The sequence below is a fragment of the Nymphalis io genome, chromosome 10 (genome assembly GCF_905147045.1).
Source record: "Nymphalis io chromosome 10, ilAglIoxx1.1, whole genome shotgun sequence".
Classification (NCBI taxonomy): Eukaryota; Metazoa; Arthropoda; class Insecta; order Lepidoptera; family Nymphalidae; genus Nymphalis; species Nymphalis io.
Window position 1 is genome coordinate 9386705 of NC_065897.1, and position 19568 is coordinate 9406272.

The following is a 19568-nucleotide window of genomic DNA, read 5'->3' on the forward strand; positions in this document are numbered from 1 at the left end:
TTACGCCTCCGCTTTACAGCAATTGCATCATCGTTGTAATTACATCCAAAAAATACAGGAAAGATTAAAAATAATCAACGTAGTTCTCTTTATCTCTACGGTTTTATTATTAATATAATATTAAGCCATTTGTTTTCATATATATTCTTAGTTATATTATAATTTTAATATTATATTCTCGCCTTTATCTATAACAGGTTAGGAAACGTAGGTTACATTTCTCAGCAAATCAATTTTAATTATAATGATAATTTTTAAAATATTTTAAATTCTCAAGTCATGTAGAGAGAATAAAATTGTTAAGACTTAAATAAATAATAAATAAATAAAAGGAAACAACTTTTTAACATGTAACACTGTGTTATGTAATTTAAAAACGCATTACAACGCGTTTTACTCCGAGTTCATTTGACGGAAATCAAATATTTGTGGAGTAATAACCGAGTACACATAAATGGCCAAATACAGAGAAACAGGAATCAAAGGTTTCGATAACCTGTTTAGTCTTAGAACTAGGCTTACGAAAGCAGCGTTAGAAAAAGTTTAGTAACAATAGTCTCGACTTGGCGAAGTCGATTAGATTGGATTTATCGAACGCATTTCTAAATAGATAAGATCGTATAGATGCTTACGTTAAATTAGTTCTATATATCTAAGATATTTACGGTACTTCCTTGATTCTAATTAAGACATTGAACAACAATCCATGCTGCTTATTTGGAATATAAATATTCATATTCTTATAAAGCTTTTATAAATAATTGGAATAAGTAATAAGTTTCAAAAACGTGTGAAAAGTTTTATCGTGTACGCAAAGTGAAGCATTCGTAACAGAAGTGGGAATAGTGGCATCTACTAATGAAAGTGATTGCGTGTTAGACAGTTCACACGCCTCCGCTTCATGCCAATTATTAGACATCTATACATAAACAAAAAGTGTAACGGAATTGTGTTTGAACTTTTTTCGTTATTTCGTAGAATTGTGTCATCAATAAAACAATGGCTCATGTAAAAAATTAAAATGCTGGCAACGAAAAAAATGACAATAAAAACTATATCATGAACTATATATTGTATGTACATAAAATTACCTATTCTCAAAAATATTTTGTTAAGTACTAATAATTTCCTTATATAAGCTTCAAATATATTGTATACATTTCAAAAAACATATTCTAAAATTATGACAATAGAGAGAAGATTAAGACTAGCTGACTGGCGTTCGAAATTGAACGATACGCAAATCGTTATGGATTACATTTCTTTTACTATTGGTAGGGTTTTCGCCAAACATAAATGGCTTTGTATTGCTGTTGTTCCGGCTCAAAAAGAAAATAAGCAATTCTAATTACAGGCAAACGATAAGAAGCGTAACATATTATAATCCATGTCGAGCTCCGTATTGATGGTGCTGTGTAATGGTTTATTTTTTATAATCAATGGTGACTATGGACTTTTAGGTGGCATATTACTCTCCGACTTCGTATAATAAAAAATAAATTAGGCAACAATATACAACCTGATGGCAAGATCAATATCCTGTATAAATAGATTTCTTGTACATATTCGAGAAAACTAATGCTACATCAACATTTTCAAGAGTAAAGCGGGATTATAACAACTCTACTTAAATTTAAAAGCGTTTTAAAACAGAACTATTACACACGTCACATTTTTTTTGTTATGCGATTACGTAAAACTTCTTTAATTTCACAGGCAACTATTTAATTATCAAATGAATAAATATTGAGAATTAGTAAATTTAGAGATTTCAAGTAATTATAATTTCAATAAAAATAATTGTATAATATATTTTAATTGAATTATATATAGTCAGTGTTTATCTATAATACATATGTAGTCTAATTATTTTTTGAGAGCCGCTCCTATGAATTTACCTTTCACTCCTTTTATAATAAAAATATACTATATATATAAAATACGGTTCACTCGCCAAATATAACAATTTGGTTAAATGATGAACGCAAACTACTCTAGACTAATGAAAATCATCTGTTATTTAAATAGATAAGTATTAATTGAGGTAAAATATCGGTCACAGAAGAAGATATGCAAGCAAAGATTTATAATGATGTTTAACATATGGTAACAAGAACTACTGGAAGATGCCTTGAGGTCGTAAACTCGTCCATGTACGCACTAAGGCAAGCTTAATGTGGAAAGCTGCTTGCCTTCGGTCTGCACTCGATCCGTGCGTAAATACCAATCGTTTATATTACACACATACATAATTATACAACTGTAAATCTTATTTGTGTAATCTTAAGCACTAATTTTGCATATTTTTATTATGATAATATGGTATGTACGTAGACGTGGATACTCATACCTAGCAGTAGTAGAATAAATAGTACGTCTCTACTACCGGTAATTATGTAAAGGCCGGTTCACATCATTATGTCACGGTTAATACCATTGCTTTAATTTTTGTTATTCAAATGTAAGAAGACATTGTCACATTGTGTAATAATTAAATTAAATAATGAAATTCTAGTATGAGAAAAATGAGTTTTTAATTACTGTAACGTTACATAATATGCATTAATTTCTTTCATCTGTCATTTTTATTTTCTTAATTAAGACGCGTAAAAATATATTGTGATGCACATTTCAAATATTTAATTTAAGTTGATCTCTAAAACTTATAAACGGTCAAGCCGAACATGGTTCAACGTTAAGCGGTTTATACAAATTTTATTAATGTATGAATGTACATCTATATCGGTTTTACCGTTTGGTTCATGATGGACGCGTCGTGTCCGCAGTCGTCGAGTTCATTGAATTCTTTAGAATATCGATTTTATTTATAATATTCGTCACTATAAAAATATATGTAGAGCTAACGATGCTCAATTATTTAGAAATACTAATACTATTGCCCGTATTGGTGGTAATACTTAATATTGTTGTTCCAGTTTGAAGGTTGAGTATTTACAATAGTGTAATTATAGGCTCATGGATTATAATATCATAGTTTCAAAGGTTTATGGCACATTGACGATGTAAGGTATTATTAATTTTACCAGGATACCCATTTGTTAGTCTGCCTACCTATTTTAAATTTAAAAAAAAAAACGATGTTCACGTATCAATATATATACAGATAATAGAAATAAAGCGATTATTTAGATAAAATAAAGTATGTTTGTACTAATAACAGGACTGACTTTGATGATTCAAATATTAGAGTTTTGCTGAAAAAATCTCGCACACATTTTTAGTCGGTTCATTAACCCCATATATCTTGAACGATTTGTTGTTTCAAGATAACAACATTTTCAAGAAATAATTTATGCGTATTGTTACCAAACTATAACATTTAAATAATTAATAAATTAGTTACAACTGGGCTTTTAAGTTATTATCGAAACTCTAAATGGGTACCATTTAAATTTATTTCTACTTCAATTGTAAAACAGATCGTGGCGCTTGAATAAGTTGTACAGCCGTAAATTAATAAATTCATGGAAAGGTAACCTAATCTTAGTCGTTTGTTGTCAGAAATAAGAGAGATATCAAATTGTAGGTGTCGATTACAGATAGCAAATTACAGCGATTGTTGCGACTGTACATTAATTACTAGATTGTGAAAACAACGCTTTCTATTATATCTTCATCAACAAAAACTTGTTGCAGTTTGGCGTTTGCTTGCGTAAGATTTTGACGCGTAAATTGCTACTGATCAACAATGCTCGCGTTCTTGCGCTATTGTTAAGAATGAAACTTGTCAAACATTACTATTCGATTCGAAGGCGTGGTTGTGAAATATGGCATAAGCAATTAACTACATTTCAGTAAATACGGAATTGTGTTATATTTTGTATATTTCAATAATTTTCGTTTTTATAACCATAGAGTTCAAATTAACGCTTAAAATTTTATTGTGTTTGTGCTTAAGATTAAGATAAATCAGTCATCACACAAACACGTCACACATATTTACTTTGCTCTGTTTCACGAACGCTAACTCACACACCCACTTACCTAAATACGCGTACGCACGTTGAATTTTTTTTTTTTTTAATATAAAATATTTTGATTATTACAAATGGGTCACCTGATTCAGCATTGGCATTGTAAGAAATACTAACTATCCCTTACATCGTCCATGAGCCACCAATCTTGAGAACTAAAATGTTATGTCCCTTGTGCCTGTAATTATACTGGATCAACCATACTTCAAACTAGAATACAACAAAATTAAGTATTGCTGTTTAGCGGTAGAATATGTGGTGAATGAGTGGTACCTACTCAAACTTGCACAAAGACCAACATATATTATACCATAATTATTATAATTTTCTTAAACAACTGCATAGCATTCTGACTTTAAAAATATGACTTAATAATTATATAACATTACGCAGTGTGTGTGCATTCCGGTCCGAGAAATAAAATGTCAATAAACGACGCCCACTTCAACTCGTTACCCACGCATACATTGACACTACTTTTTAATCTTTAATCTTCCGAAAATGCATTTTATCTCGCTCACGTTTCGCTAAAAACGATATGATTCTAACTCAAGTTTATATATGTTAAATGTACCGTTATGGTAACTCCGTTTGGGCATAAATTTTGAACAAACAAAACATCCGTTCCAAGCCCTTTACCAATATGAAGAATGCGTTTTCTGTATAAATATTTAGATTCTCTATCAACATTTCACCTTTGACTTGGCCGACAGATTTCAACTATTTATTATGTTGTAATAAGTTGTGCCTGACTTTGTCTACTCAGGTGTTGTGTGGATAGATATTTTTAAGCCTGAGATTACCTTATGCGGAATAAAATGATAATATAATGATTGAGAGTTAAGCTTTTACAAAGGCAAAGACAGAAATATATTTTATATGGCTAGTTACTCGTACATATTATACAAAATTTAACGGTTAATTACATATTTATGTGACTTTGTACCTTGAAATAATAATAATAATGGCCTCCAGACCGATTTCGGCCACGGCGGCTAATTTTAAGAAAGATTAGCCAACTACGCAGAAGATATTATAGTGCACAAGTGTGTGCGCAAACACAAGTTCACTCTCTATTCCCTAACCCTCATAATCCGATGGGACGGTAATCCGACACGACCGGAAAGAGTTCAGGCGCAGGACCGACGGCTTTACGTGCTTTCCGAGGCACGGGAGTGTACACACTTCCAACTTCCAGACTCCGAGCTGCTACTGAGAATTTTCTGATAGAAAAACCCAATAACTTTTTATTGGCCCGACCTGGGAATTGAACCCAGGACCTCCGCATCTGCGGCCTCACATCAAGTCACTAGACCAACGAGGCAATCAGTTCTTTGGAATATTATAATTGTAATCCTATAAATGACCTAAATAATAATCTTATACATCAAGCATCCTGAACAAAATTATTTATAATGCGGAGAAACTTTGAATATATTAATGAATTAAGCCTTTGTTGTATTTTTTTCCTAAAATTTGGTTTTCTATTTAATTGTTTTGTTTTAATCTTAGTCGTATTATTTTTAAGAGCAAGAACTTTGAAAATGTTTCAATTGAATACCTAAATGTTTTTTTAATTTTATATTTAATTATTATTAACTCGAAACACTCTTATATATACATAACTATAATATATAATCTAAGGTAAAGTGAGCCATGTCACTTCATGCGAAGAATATATTGTATCCTTTAATGTTGAATAGCGGCTTATGTATATATGTATTGCATATCTCACATAAGATCAAAATGTCATGCGTTTATAATTTAAAATTATATAATTAAACTATTTCGATAATATAATTATTTGATTAGTTAAGGGTTCGTACAAAGTTAATATATGAAGAAAAATATAACTACACTCGTATTTATAAAGCACTATGACATTTTAAGTTTTAATGATACCAAGTTGAGTATGGAACGCGTATATAAGCTTGAAGATTCAAGTAATGAACTGAATATTCGTAATTACGAATATAAAAGATGTTACGTTGGAATGTTATTCGAGTAATTACACTCAGTAATTAAATACTACAGTTTTCATAAGTAATTAAAAGAATAGTCGAGTTATCATCTGCAATAAACAGTATAATATATTAAATAATTATGCTTTTCTTTGTGTGTTCAAAATCTCATTCTATTTTTTATAAACATAAATACAGTACAGTAACAGCCTGTTAATGTCCCACTGCTGGGATAAGGCCTCCTCTCCGTTTTGAGGAGAAGGCTTGGAGCTTATTCCACCACGCTGCTCCAATGCGGTTGGTAGAATACACATGTGGCAGAATTTTAATGAAATTAGACACATGCAGGGGTTCCTGACGATGTTTTCCTTCACCGTCAAGCACGAGATGAATTATAAACACAAATTAAGCACATGAATATTCAGTGGTGCTTGCCCGGGCTTGAACCCACGATCATCAGTTAAGGTTAACATAAACATACGAAACATAAATAAAAAATACTTTTGATAATATAATATATTACCGAACTTATTGTCAGAGTACCACAAGTACAATTTGATGTTCCGGAATATTAGTAAACTTTAATATATATAAACATTTAATTGGATCAAGTAATAAATAAATTTACAAAATCATTTAGCGATTAAATAATGTATAAGTGTTATCTATTTCGCGATCATGAATCGTGAACAACGTCGATAGAAAACAGGATTGATGAACGATACAAATGATTATTATCTCTACAAATCCTTAATTAAACAAGATCAACATACCCATTATCACATTTATACTTTCATATAAATGCCTCGTTATCCAGTTGACAAGGCTATAATGCTACAGATTTAAATCCTGAGTTTGAACCTTAGGTTGGGCCAATGTATAAATTATTTGGATTTTTTGAAAAGAAATTCTAGTAGTCATATTTAAACTTACGTGCCTGGGTGAACACGTAAATCCTAAACTTCTGACAGGATGAGTCGAATACCTTCGCATCGGATTGACACGTGTTTGCGCAAACACTTTTTAATTACAACTAAAAGTGTTTTTTTTTTTGTATGTAGTCTTCCGAAAATCTGACTATCATCAACAACATTCAAATGAGGCTTCCAAATTCCATCCGCTTGAAATCAATCATTTCGTCCCTTAAATAAACAGTACTCTAAATTACACAAAAATTTCTCTGCAAAATGACTGTACTCAAGAAGTATTGCATCGGCAACTGTACCACTTATATTAATCTTTAGGTATAAGATATACGGGCGTTGGCGGTACGCACTCCTTGGGCACGTGCGCTTAAACATTAACACTACAATTATGTAGTATAAGCAAAGTCACGACATGCTACAAAAGATTGTTGATATAACATTACTACTAGCTGACTGGAATTTTCATTCAAAGTGGTTTAAAATGAGCTGAGACAATTGTAGGTTTGATTTGAATTAAGATAAACTTAGGCTACTTTCAAAACTGTAAAGGTACTCGTTATATTTGGCATGATTAAATTGTTTGCGATTACTGTTCTTGAATACGTTGCTGCATTATATTATTTCATTTAAATCAAGAATTTTAATATTTTACGCTCTTAATTGTTCTTATAAACGTTGCACAGTGAGTTTAGTTAAACACTGATTTATCTTGATTTGATATTCAAAAAAGAAAGACTACAGTTTATAAGTAAGGCTGTAATATTTTAAAAACAGTTTATGAATAGTTTATTCATATTTAAATACCCTACGAGTCATTGCGTCGTAACATCTAAATTGTATATTAGTAGTTAAGCTTTCGCCGTATTATCTAACTATCGCAAAGACAATGGACCGCGCATGCGTAATGCGTTATCTCAAATCTACCTCTTGCCACATTCAACTCTCCTAATGAGAAGACTGTTCCAATTCTCTATATACATATGCTAATTGAAGAAATAGGAACAAGAAATTTTTGTATTCTAATATCTAATTAAAGCTAATTGAATGTGTAAGATACAAAGATTTTGATAGAAGATTTCGTTTTCCAGGTGTGCGGATAAAAACGTTGATACAGTTTTCAAAGGATGAGGAGTAAGCAACGAAGTTGGGATAGCTTTGTCGGCCCGGATACACTAAAGTCAACAGGTAAGTGTAATATTGTATAGATTTAATCACGTCCATAGGTATACCTACCTACCTACCGTTTCGTAATGACAGTAAGACATACGTTTTTCGTTTTGATGGATGGTGGTGTAGTAGGATCATAGCTAGTGCTACAATTGACACGAGCTAATTTGTATCCAATCGTAGAATGAGTTGTAGAACAAGAATTATATACATAAATATAAATATCTTTCTTCTCTTTATCTGTAATATATGTATGTATATGTCACTGAACTCATCCTAAATTGCTGAACCGATTTTGTTTGAGTGTGAGTGGGGCCCGAATACTTGATTTAGACTTCTAGGATTTTGTTGAACAAAAAGTTAAATTAACAAAATCATTATTTCATCAGCGCAAAGTCAAGACGAGTATCTAGTTTAGTATAAAACTTTTACTCAATCCATGTAATGATCAATGATTTAATACCATAGAGCACCGCATTTACCCTTCGTTTCCATGAAATAAATGTTCTTTTTTCAACGTTTTAATCATGATAGGCAGGAAACTTAAGGTTTGTATTATGTGGTAACAGGCGACAGATATTCATATATATCATAATTTTATATAAATGTATAAATACATAATACATACTTTTACTCTAAATCTTATCTCGTAATACATACACACACTTGTTAGAGTGGAAACCACGCTTAGGCAAACGTAGTGTAGGACGCCCTGTGACAAGATGGGCCGATGATTTAAAAAAGGTGGCAGGTTCGGGATGGATGCGGACTGCCCAAGATCGGGATGGTTGGCGTTCTATGGGAGAGGCTTTCGTCCAGCAGTGACAAAAGGATGAAAAAAAAAATACATACACCCAGACTCGGAGGGTGAATCTGCGATCCCAGAGCGGAAAGCCGAGTTACTGTCGATTGCAGCAACGGGGCAGTTTAAAACAATATATGCTACAAGTAATTACATATGTTACGAACTAATACATCAAATAATTGATATATATGTATATATTCACTTAGTAAATTAAATATCTTGTTAACAGTTATTGTAGCATTGCTAGCTCGTATTACCCAAACGTCACAAAAATAAAGACAATGAATAACTAAAATTGAGTGGTAAATGTGTATTTAGATTTAAATCCTTACGAAATTTATACCCATCGTACATTTATAAGCATTTGCACATTGTCGTATCACACCCACGCTGTCTTGTATAATTTCCCGATTTAAGACGCTTGTATAAAGCCACGATAAATTGCGCGTTAAAGTTTTTTTTATTAATGTCATGAAGGCAGCCAGCCAGAAGAGACACCTGTTAGTAAGTGGTCACATGCCCAAGCACATTGACATGTAGTTAATGTCAATTAGCTCCCAACCGTGAACTATTGCAAACTAAACAAAAAGTAAAAAGTAAATGACTTATAAAAAAATAAATCTTGAACTTACTGACAATATCAAAAACAGTCGAAAAACGCAAGAGAAGTTTATCGGTTATAGATACTATTTATATAGAAGTAAGGGATATATTTACGTACAACTTATTGTCATGATATTCCCTTAATATTAGAAATTGTCACCTGAGACTACCATTATAATTTTATATTATACTATTTCGTAGATTTACATTTTTATTTCTAGCAAGAAGGGAATGCTAATAAGGCGATACTATAAGTTTTATCAATCAACAATCAATCAACAGCCAATCGTTGTCCACTGCTGAACATAGGCCTCTCCCAAGGTGCGCCAAAGCTCCCTGTCCTCCGCCTTCCGCATCCAGTTGGTGCCCGCCACCTTCTTAAGGTCGTCGGTCCACCTGGCTGGAGGGCGCCCTACACTGCGCTTGCCGATTCGCGGTCTCCACTCTAGGACTCATCTGCTCCAACGGCCATCGGTCCTACGACATACGTGACCAGCCCACTGCCACTTCAGCCTGCTAATTTTGCAAGCTATGTTGGTGACTCCGGTTCTTTTCCGGATAATCTCATTTCTGATCTTATCCTTCAAAGATATTCCGAGCTCGCTCCATAGCACGCTGAGCGACTTTGAATTTGTGGACTAGTCCCGCAGTTAGTGTCCACGTTTCGGCACCGTATGTCATGGCAGGTAAGACGCATTGGTTGAAGACTTTCGTCTTCAAACATTGCGGTATAGACGACTTGAGGACTTGACGAAGGTTGTTTTTTAATAATAATTTGTCCTTGAATTGTATTATATATTACCTTTTTTAAAGTAGTTAAAACACAACTTAAGGTTAAAAATGCGTATCACAATAATTAATACGTAAAATATAATCAACGTTAGCCTCTCTGTGTGCGAGAGGCTTAAATTGTATCGTCGAGATACATCCAGCGAGGAGGCGATAAATAACAAACAAATTACTTTGCTGGCACAAAACGTTGCTACACGTGAAACTCGTGCGAATGACATTTGCATGCCTGAGAAATGTATACAGGTCGCTTAAACTATATGGAGAAGGAAATAGGGGAAATGTTATTAATTATATTAACGCTTAAATGTACTGCGAAAATATTCAATAATTCTAAATTACACTTTGGTTACACTTGGTTGGGTACAAATGGGTTAATTTTAACCCATATTCATCGATAACGAATAATACTTATAATAGAGTAACGGATTTATTATAATTAACGTGTCTGATCTGTTAAGGAAATTATGTTGCCGCGGAATTGTGTACATATTTTGGAGATGATAGATATATAACATAGTAAAAAATATTATAATATGACAAATTAATATATTTATTCATAATATCCGAATGAAAGAAAGCATCATAAAAAATATGTTTGACACAAATGACTTAAACATTACATCATAATATTTACCAAATCCGTGATGTTACGTAATGCGTTACAATAACATTTCATATTTATGAACCATTCATACATTTTAAGCGATAATTACTTACAAAAGGCTAATCTCGGACGTCAGAGAAAATGTACTTTTAAAGCGCTGTAAATCCTTTATGAGCGACAATGAAGCTAAAAAAGAGCATAATGGAATATAATGAGGCTAAAGAAAGTCAAGACATTAGGTAGCCACAATGTCTCTCCTTACTTTAGATTTTTATCTGGAGTTAAGAGCAATTTACTTGAGCGTAAAGCGGAATAAATAAAATAGTAGTTTGTGAATGACTCTATAACTAAGCAGTTCTTTTTAACTTATAATTTTTATGAAGAGTTATGCTATAAATTATCAGAGTTCTTGAAATTAAAAATGTGTACATACATAGGGAACTATCCAGTAACATTTAAAGGGCCAGTACGTAGACCTTCCTTAATTGACGCTTGTTCAACCCGTCCTAAACCCTCTAAATACACCTTGCTGCTGTCTTCTAAGATCACCAGTCTAGCTGTTCAGGGGGCATAATGCGCTTTTTTCCGAGACGTGCAACTCTTTTCTTCAAACGATATGTCCTGTTATTGCCATTTCAGCTTACTAACTCTACGACTTATATCGTTTATTATTAAAGTTATATATTTAAAACTGTAAAAGTAGTACTATATATATATATATTTTAATACAGAAATCTGTTTTATTATTATTGAAATATTTTATTTATACATAATATATTCGGGTTATATTGGGTTCCTTCTAGTCGATTTACAAGCCCGACTCGTAACTTAGTATTACAACCAATAAATCTATTTGCCAATTCCAGGCGTAATAAATCGCTAACTTTAAACCAAGCTTCATTTAAAAAAATACAAATAGAGCTATGGAACTGACCGAAGCAATTAACGATCTTCAGTATCAACCAATAAAAAAACTGATCTCTCGAGGAATGGGATGGATGGGATTTTCAACGGGTATAGTTATTATCATATTTAAAAGCTAAGCAAAAACTAATTGATTTTGTTTTGCAATTTTAATTGGAATACAAAAAAAAAACAAGGAAGTTAGGTATTTATTTATTTAATGTTTATATAAACATTTTTTCTATAACTTTTAAAATTATAAAATTAAATATTAGCCAATAGCTTAATTCTATACGGAGAATAAAATGGGCATCCAAATAATGCTAAACCTGATCTAATGTTGTGAAACATAGGTTTCAGCTTATCTGCAATCGTGACGAGTGCAATCGGCTTAAGCTATTCGCATGCGTTTGCATACAGACTATAAAAAGGACACTTCGAAACATGTGTCCGATTCAGAGTGCATCTACTTCTTAGAAAATCAATTTTGAATTTACGTCAATGCAACAAATACGACCAATTAAAACGAACGCCTTTACCAATAAATGTTCTTTCTTGTTCGTTTTTCTGTCTTTTGATGTGTTGATCAGTGTTTAACGTTAAACTACTTTAAAGCTAATTTAAATGTGTTATAAAATATACGACAAGTAAAGTTAACTTAAATTTATTGGCACTGAATTATTTCCAATTATTATAATTATAATTAATATATATTTGTACTGTGTGTCATTAGGACGTGAATGCAAAGACTGCTTCACAGATTTGCCGCTCGAGTCCACCATTGCCTTTTCTGCCTAAAATGTCCTTCCGCATAAACTCGTTACAGCATTGCCTGAGCTTTTCTACTTGACTTGCCTATTTCAGCTAACTATGTCCTAATAGGATACCAATATTACTCAAACACTTTTTTTTTGCTCCTGACATACTTCATTGAGTTCTATAATGAGAATCACAAGGTCACGTTAGAGGACATGGATTTCAACGAACTTGGTTCCTTAGACGCGAGGCGAATTATTACTCGGAAGAAACAAAAAATATAGAAACCCTTGGTTTTTTGCAAGTTTTATGCTCTCTTTTAACTGTCGAGATTATAGCTAAGATTATTTGGTACACTTAAATTATGTTACTTTTTGTGATGTAATATGTCACGTCAGATGCCAGATTAACCGGTTTCGGATCTTAGTGAAGTTTTAATTTAATAGGATTTTAAACTAATTATTTTAAAAATAAAATGCGAAAGTAATATTTAAGAATAGGATATAAATTTAAGTTCAAAAGCGTATTTGCGTATATATTTACCTGATAAACTTATATTTTCAAAAATTGATATTTTTTTAAATAATATAAAAAACAAAAACTTAATTCAAATATATTCTTCTAATTGTATCTTTTTTTTTTTTATAGAATAGGAAGGTGGACGAGCATATGGGCCACCTGATGGTAAGTGGTCACCAAACGCCCTTAGACATTGGCATTGTAAGAAATGTCAACCATCGCTTAAAGCCAATGCGCCACCAACCTTGGGAACTAAGATTTTATGTCCCTTGTGCCTGTAATTACACTGGCTCACTCACCCTTCAAACCGGAACACAACAATATCAAGTATTGCTGTTTTGCGGTAGAATATCTGATGAGTGGGTGTTACCTACCCAGACGAGCTTGCACAAAGCCCTACCACCAGTAAATCTACATCTACACGCCAACATAAGAATTACTAAAAATGTTTAAGGTATACTATAGCTTAGTCATTCCATTCGAAATTTGGCAATAGAGCCCACACAAAATATAACATTTTGCATTTAAAAACTAAGCGTTTCGTTATAACCGCGCACTTTGTTATAGACATATTTTAGAGAAAGCCATCCATTTTTCAACTAGTGATCGATTATAAATATTAACAATAATATTACTAACTTTTAATAGATTCAATATTGTTATATCTTAAAATAATTCGAAGTACGCTAAGGATTAAAATCGACTGAATTTTGTTATCATAGTTAACGTAAACATCGAGCAAAATACAAATACTTAGGTTTCCTTAAAAGGTGTTTTAGATTGATTATCCGGTCTAAAGCAGATACTTAACGAAGATAAATTGATATCTAAATCTGTATACATAATCTTGGAATAGGAATTTATTCTTATTTAAATAAATACTATTAAAAAAAACTTAGATGTCATTTACAATTCGCATCGCGTGATGAAACCATGTTTGCGGTTTCATCATTAAAACATCAATCCATCCACGTACGAATGCAATGTCTATATTATTTATTTTGAATTAAATGTTATGTCTCGGCACGAACCCGCTTTGGTTATTACTTAATAGCCGATACAAATGTCCCTATTTCAACCCATAACTTCTAGCTTCTAATGTATATATGCAACTGTCAGCAAAATCACTGCAACAGCATCGAATCTTGTTCGAACGCATGCGTTTACGACATATGCTTGTCATTGACAAAGCATATTGAATCAGCATCAGACAGCGTTCTTTGAAGCGAATAGCACATTAATGCGTACGGAATAATAAATATAATATGCACATATTATCCATATAATTTAAAAAGTCACATGCGATAAACAGACCTCCGCTGAGAGAATGGCTACACTGTTCATATTTTTTTGCCATTTTTGACATTGTCCATAACGGTGTTTTAAAGAATTGCCAGGAAGATTTTATCACGTTTTTACGATTACGGCGATTATGCGAGACGGCGGGTTATAGGTACACATGAATCATGTAGAAAAAACGCGCTAAGTAAAATAAAACGTTTTTTTTTATCAGAAAATAACCGCTAACACACGTTCTTTACTATTTTTTAATGAAAACTTAATCAAGCAGATAGACCACCTGGTTGTATGTTTCTTTTTTTGCTTGAATATAATTTTATTAAAATACGAAGTGTTATCATTAAATAATACTATCATGAAGTAATTTCGTGATAGTTACGACCGACAATACTTTCTATAGAATCACTATAGCCTTTTAACTAACGGCATAGGTTATTATAATGATGACCACATCACATCGTATGATGTTAAGTAACTGTAATACTGCAATGCGCAGATAGTTGTTAAAAATAACTAGAATAAGGATCACATTTGCTTGAAGTAAAAATCATCGTATTGTTTTATAAACACGAGCTGTTTTTACATAGATCGATACTTGGAAGTGCATACGATGATATGCTATTTACATTTTAATATAATTGCATGTATGCAATTAGTAGTACTTTCTGCGATTCGATTATTGTCTAGGATATCCGATTTCCTGCGGATGCGTTAATATAATGGGAGCGCTATAGGCGTACACGTTGTTTAAGCTCGACATAATCACTGAGTGTATAAACGAGTTAATCAATAGTTTGTTCGACCGATCGTCAAGGTATGTCGCCTTTAATAATAGTATGAAATAAGTCAATACCTCGACGCTGTCGATTATTATCGATAAAAAATAAAAGTAAGCCTTACAGTACTCACTTACCCTGGCTTACATTTGCAATTACAAAAAGAAAACTGTTTTATGCTCTCGTACAACTTAATTGAGTCTTTTATACATAATAAAGGGTTGAGTGTACACAACTAAAAATATATGTTTTTATACAGTGAGCGACATTTTCATTATCTTATTAAAACGCAGATACTTAATTATTTACAAGGATATTATTTATAATTGACAGCTTTAAACGGAATCATTTATTCAGGACTTTGATAATAAATACAGTAATAAAAATCCAACCGCAAAAGTAATTATTAAGATTTTTTTAATATTTTGGAATCCCTTTAAAATATTAAAGTAAATATTATAAAAACTAACCTCTCCAATAATGCAAGGAGAACCATAATACATCATGAAATTTAAAACGATTTTTTTTATGTTAAGAAAATAAAATTGTTTTTTATCATGGCAAAAACTTTAATTGAAAAATAAATATTTTTTTTAAATATATTTTATTACGTATAAAAACCTTTCTATATTTTTACTCATCTATCCAACTTACGGATCGTACGAGTCGTTATTTATGCCTTTGAAATTGAAACCTAAGACTGCAGCTACAAACAAATTCGTCGGCACTCGTTATAGCAATCAGCATGCATCATCTTAGACCACACAGAGAGTATCGTAGAACTTGAAATGTATAAAAACTTTAGTTTCGCAAGACTGTCATGATCACTGATTCTGTTTTTAACTGACTTCAAAATAGAAGTATATTTGTGTTATATATATATATATGATGCGCATGTTATTAATAGTAATTATTTGTGGAGAAAATCGCTTATTCCAAATCCAATATCCAATTCGAAGAAGGATTATATATAAACAAACCTTAGATTTCCATAATAAATCAGCTATGTAATACAGTACAAACATTTCCCGATTAATGTATATTTATTTATAATTTTTTACATTTGAGTTTATTTTTTTTACATTACTTTTTACGTTCCGATTATAACTTTGTCGACATTCAAGACGCCATTTTTTGTGTGATTATAATAGATTATTCAAGATCTCGACTCATGATACGAAATTTCAGATTCATCGGCGGTATGCGCTTTTCGGAAGTTTATCCATATTCTCACTCTACAAAGTACACACTGGTTGAAAAATAATCTTAACTCAGCTAACTTTAATTGCTTTAAAAAAACTGCGGTTTTAATGCGGGTAGCACAGTAGTCATAGCCCACACTACAATTAAAATAGTTTTTTTTTTTTAATTCAAAATTAAATTAATTTCAAAATAAAATTATCGCTAAAACAATATAAATAATAATGGCAGATTTTCATCCCAAATATGCAGGTGATCACCTCAAGATGTTTTGCTTCACCACCGAGCACAAAATCAATTATAATCACAAATTAAGTTTGTTTAATTTTTAAATATAGTGGGCCGTATTTGAACTTACAATCTTTGGGTAAGATTCAGGTGTTCTAACTACTAAGCCATCTCAGCTCATATATAGCATAAGAAACCATTTCGACAAAAAAATGTATCATCAATTTTACTTTTCAATGTATGAAATATCTTATGTAAGACGTACAAGTTCATATCTTCCATGAGTCCGTGAAAAACTCGCCACATTGAAAACTTCTTGCGGAAAGCGAAGCAAAAATTCACTCAGTAATCAAGGCAATATATCAATATAACGGTATGTGGGAAAAGCGTCTTTATATCTTGTTTGCGACGCACGTTGAAGGACATGCACAAACGAGTTGATATAAACGATATACAACCGACAAGATTAACTAGCCTTTAACTTGAAGCTAGTTTTATATTAAAAAATATTGAACACGCTGAACTGAAACCAGATGTAATAAAATGGATAAAAACCTAGTATATAGATAAAATAGTATAATTCAAAATTTGACACTTATAAACCTGCTAATTGGATGACGTAAAATTATGACGTTTAATTATGTTATTACAAGTATACAATATATTATTTTATATTTAATATAACTGGTGGTAGGGCTTTGTGCAAGTTCATCTGAGTAGGTACCACCCATTCATCCGATATTACTTACTCGGTATTACACTCGGTATTACTCGGTATTGTTGTGTTCCGGTTTGAAGGGTGAGTGAGCCAGTGTAATTAAAGGTACAAGGGACATAACAACTTAGTTTCCAAAGTTGGTGGCGCATTTGTGAAGTAAGCGATGGTTAACATTTCTTACAATGCCAATGTCTATGAGTGTTGGTGACCACTTATCATCCATAGGTGGCCCATTGCTCGTCCGCCTACCTATACAATAAAAAAAAATACAAATATAATATTGAATATATACGTATAAAAATCATATCGTATTGGAAATTATGTGGTTTTAATACATCTTTTATTCTTGTACGTTCGAAACTGTTTAAATTATTACATAATTTAGTACAGTAGTAAGAATTGATTGTAATAACAACAATTAAGTTTATTTATTCTTCCTTAACCCCGAGGAGAACTGTGTACTAAGTGATAAGTGAAGGCTTACTCCTTAAAAATTGACTCATTAGCTTAGCATAATAATAATGTTCTCCACACCGATTTCGGCCACGGCGGCCAATCTCAAGAGTGATTAGCCAACTGCGCATGAGATATTATAGTGCACAATTATGTGTGCAAACACAGGTGCACTCTCTCTTCTCTAGCTCTCATAATCCGATGGGACGGCAATCCGACACGATCAGAAAGAGTTCAGGACGCAGGATCAACGAGTGTACACTTCTAACTTCCAGACTCCGGGCTGCTACAGAGAATTTTATGAAAAAACCCAATATTTTTTTTTTGTCCCGACCTGGGAATTGAACCCAGGACCTCCGGGTCGGCGGCCTTACATCAAGCCACTAGACCAACGAGACAGTATTAGCATAAAGCACCTGGCGAATGTTTAAAAACGTGTTAGTTATTGTTATAAACATTTACGCAAACGTAATTTCGTTATAATGATCATATAAAAATATAAAATGCATTACATTAAGGCGTTATATATTACGTTACACGACTTGAAATATTTAACGGAAAAATAAATGTTATATACGAACTCCTTGTATTTCTAAAGACAATCGCTATTTAATTAAAATGAAGGAAGTGTGAGTAATGGAATTATAATGCCTTTCAAATATTACTCTAAAGAGGACATCCTTGAACAAAAATAAAAACACTACTCCGATACTAATATTCCGCATATTTTACAAGGCTGTCTAAGGTTAAATTCCTCTGCATAGGATCTCTATAATTAATGTAATACATACGCTTTTCTCAGTAAATATTTAACGATCCATAAATTTTATTTCTTAGAATTACGAGTATCTTGTACTATTAATATTTTATTTACTTTTAAGAGCAAATGAGAAAAGAGCTATGTATTTTGATAATTGACGAGTATCATAAAGGGTAACTGTTTATCATTTTTTTTAAATACCAATATGAAATATGAATATTTATGCTCGCATAAATTTAATAACTACTAATATATATATATATATATATATATATATATATTTATTTTTTTTTTCTGTTTAGTACATAATCATGGTCTCTTTAATCATTTACTATTGAAGAAAAAATATGCAATAGCTACACTTTACTTTTACCATACGTACACCATCTCCGCCGACGGAAGCGGGTTTCTCGATTTGTCATCGACGGACGTGACAACAGCACGCGCTGCGTGTAGCGCCTCCGCTATACTGATGACGTCCTAAACCGAGGTGCGTACTCACAAGAGACCCTTAGAACGTGCGTTTCAGTGAGCCCTCACATCGAATCCACTTTATTTAGATAAAGTCTGGTCCACAACCGATGACGCTACCAAGGTCAGTAGAATGGGCAGAAATTTACAATTTAGAATAAAAACCATTATTACCACACTTATTAATTTATATTGCGTAACCTATACACTCAAACAAACGTAAAAATTTATATGCATACATTATAAATAAACGACTACATACATTTTTTAAGCATGGTGTAGAGACATGGTGTATATTACATATATGTATATACTAGTATAGTGTGCCTTCCTCATCTTTGTTCTGATCTATAGTTCGACATTTTCCTTTGTTTAATATGAGAAGCCTTTGTTCATCACCTCACGGTGTCAAAATTGATGATAAGAAAAAGTGTAGTTTACACTGTTACCTAGTGCTTGCATAATAAAATTGGAAATGGGAGAACACCCATTTTTGTAAACCAATAAAAGGTGTATCAAACTTCCATTTACAAAAGACTTTATTGAGAAAATTACAAACATAAAATTACTTCAAGAAAATAGATTTTATTATCATTTTGTGCGGATCGTTGATCTTAAATCTGCAGATGTTA

General features: G+C 32.1%; 1 protein-coding gene across 1 annotated transcript in view; it reads left to right on the forward strand.

The window, feature by feature from the left end:
- Positions 1-19568, forward strand: part of LOC126771096 (cadherin-86C) — a 103208-nt gene that overhangs the window by 23216 nt on the left and 60424 nt on the right. The window contains exon 2 of the mRNA XM_050490815.1: positions 7971-8067. The gene's annotated coding sequence lies outside the window, so the exon portion shown is untranslated. The remainder of the gene's footprint in view (positions 1-7970; positions 8068-19568) is intronic.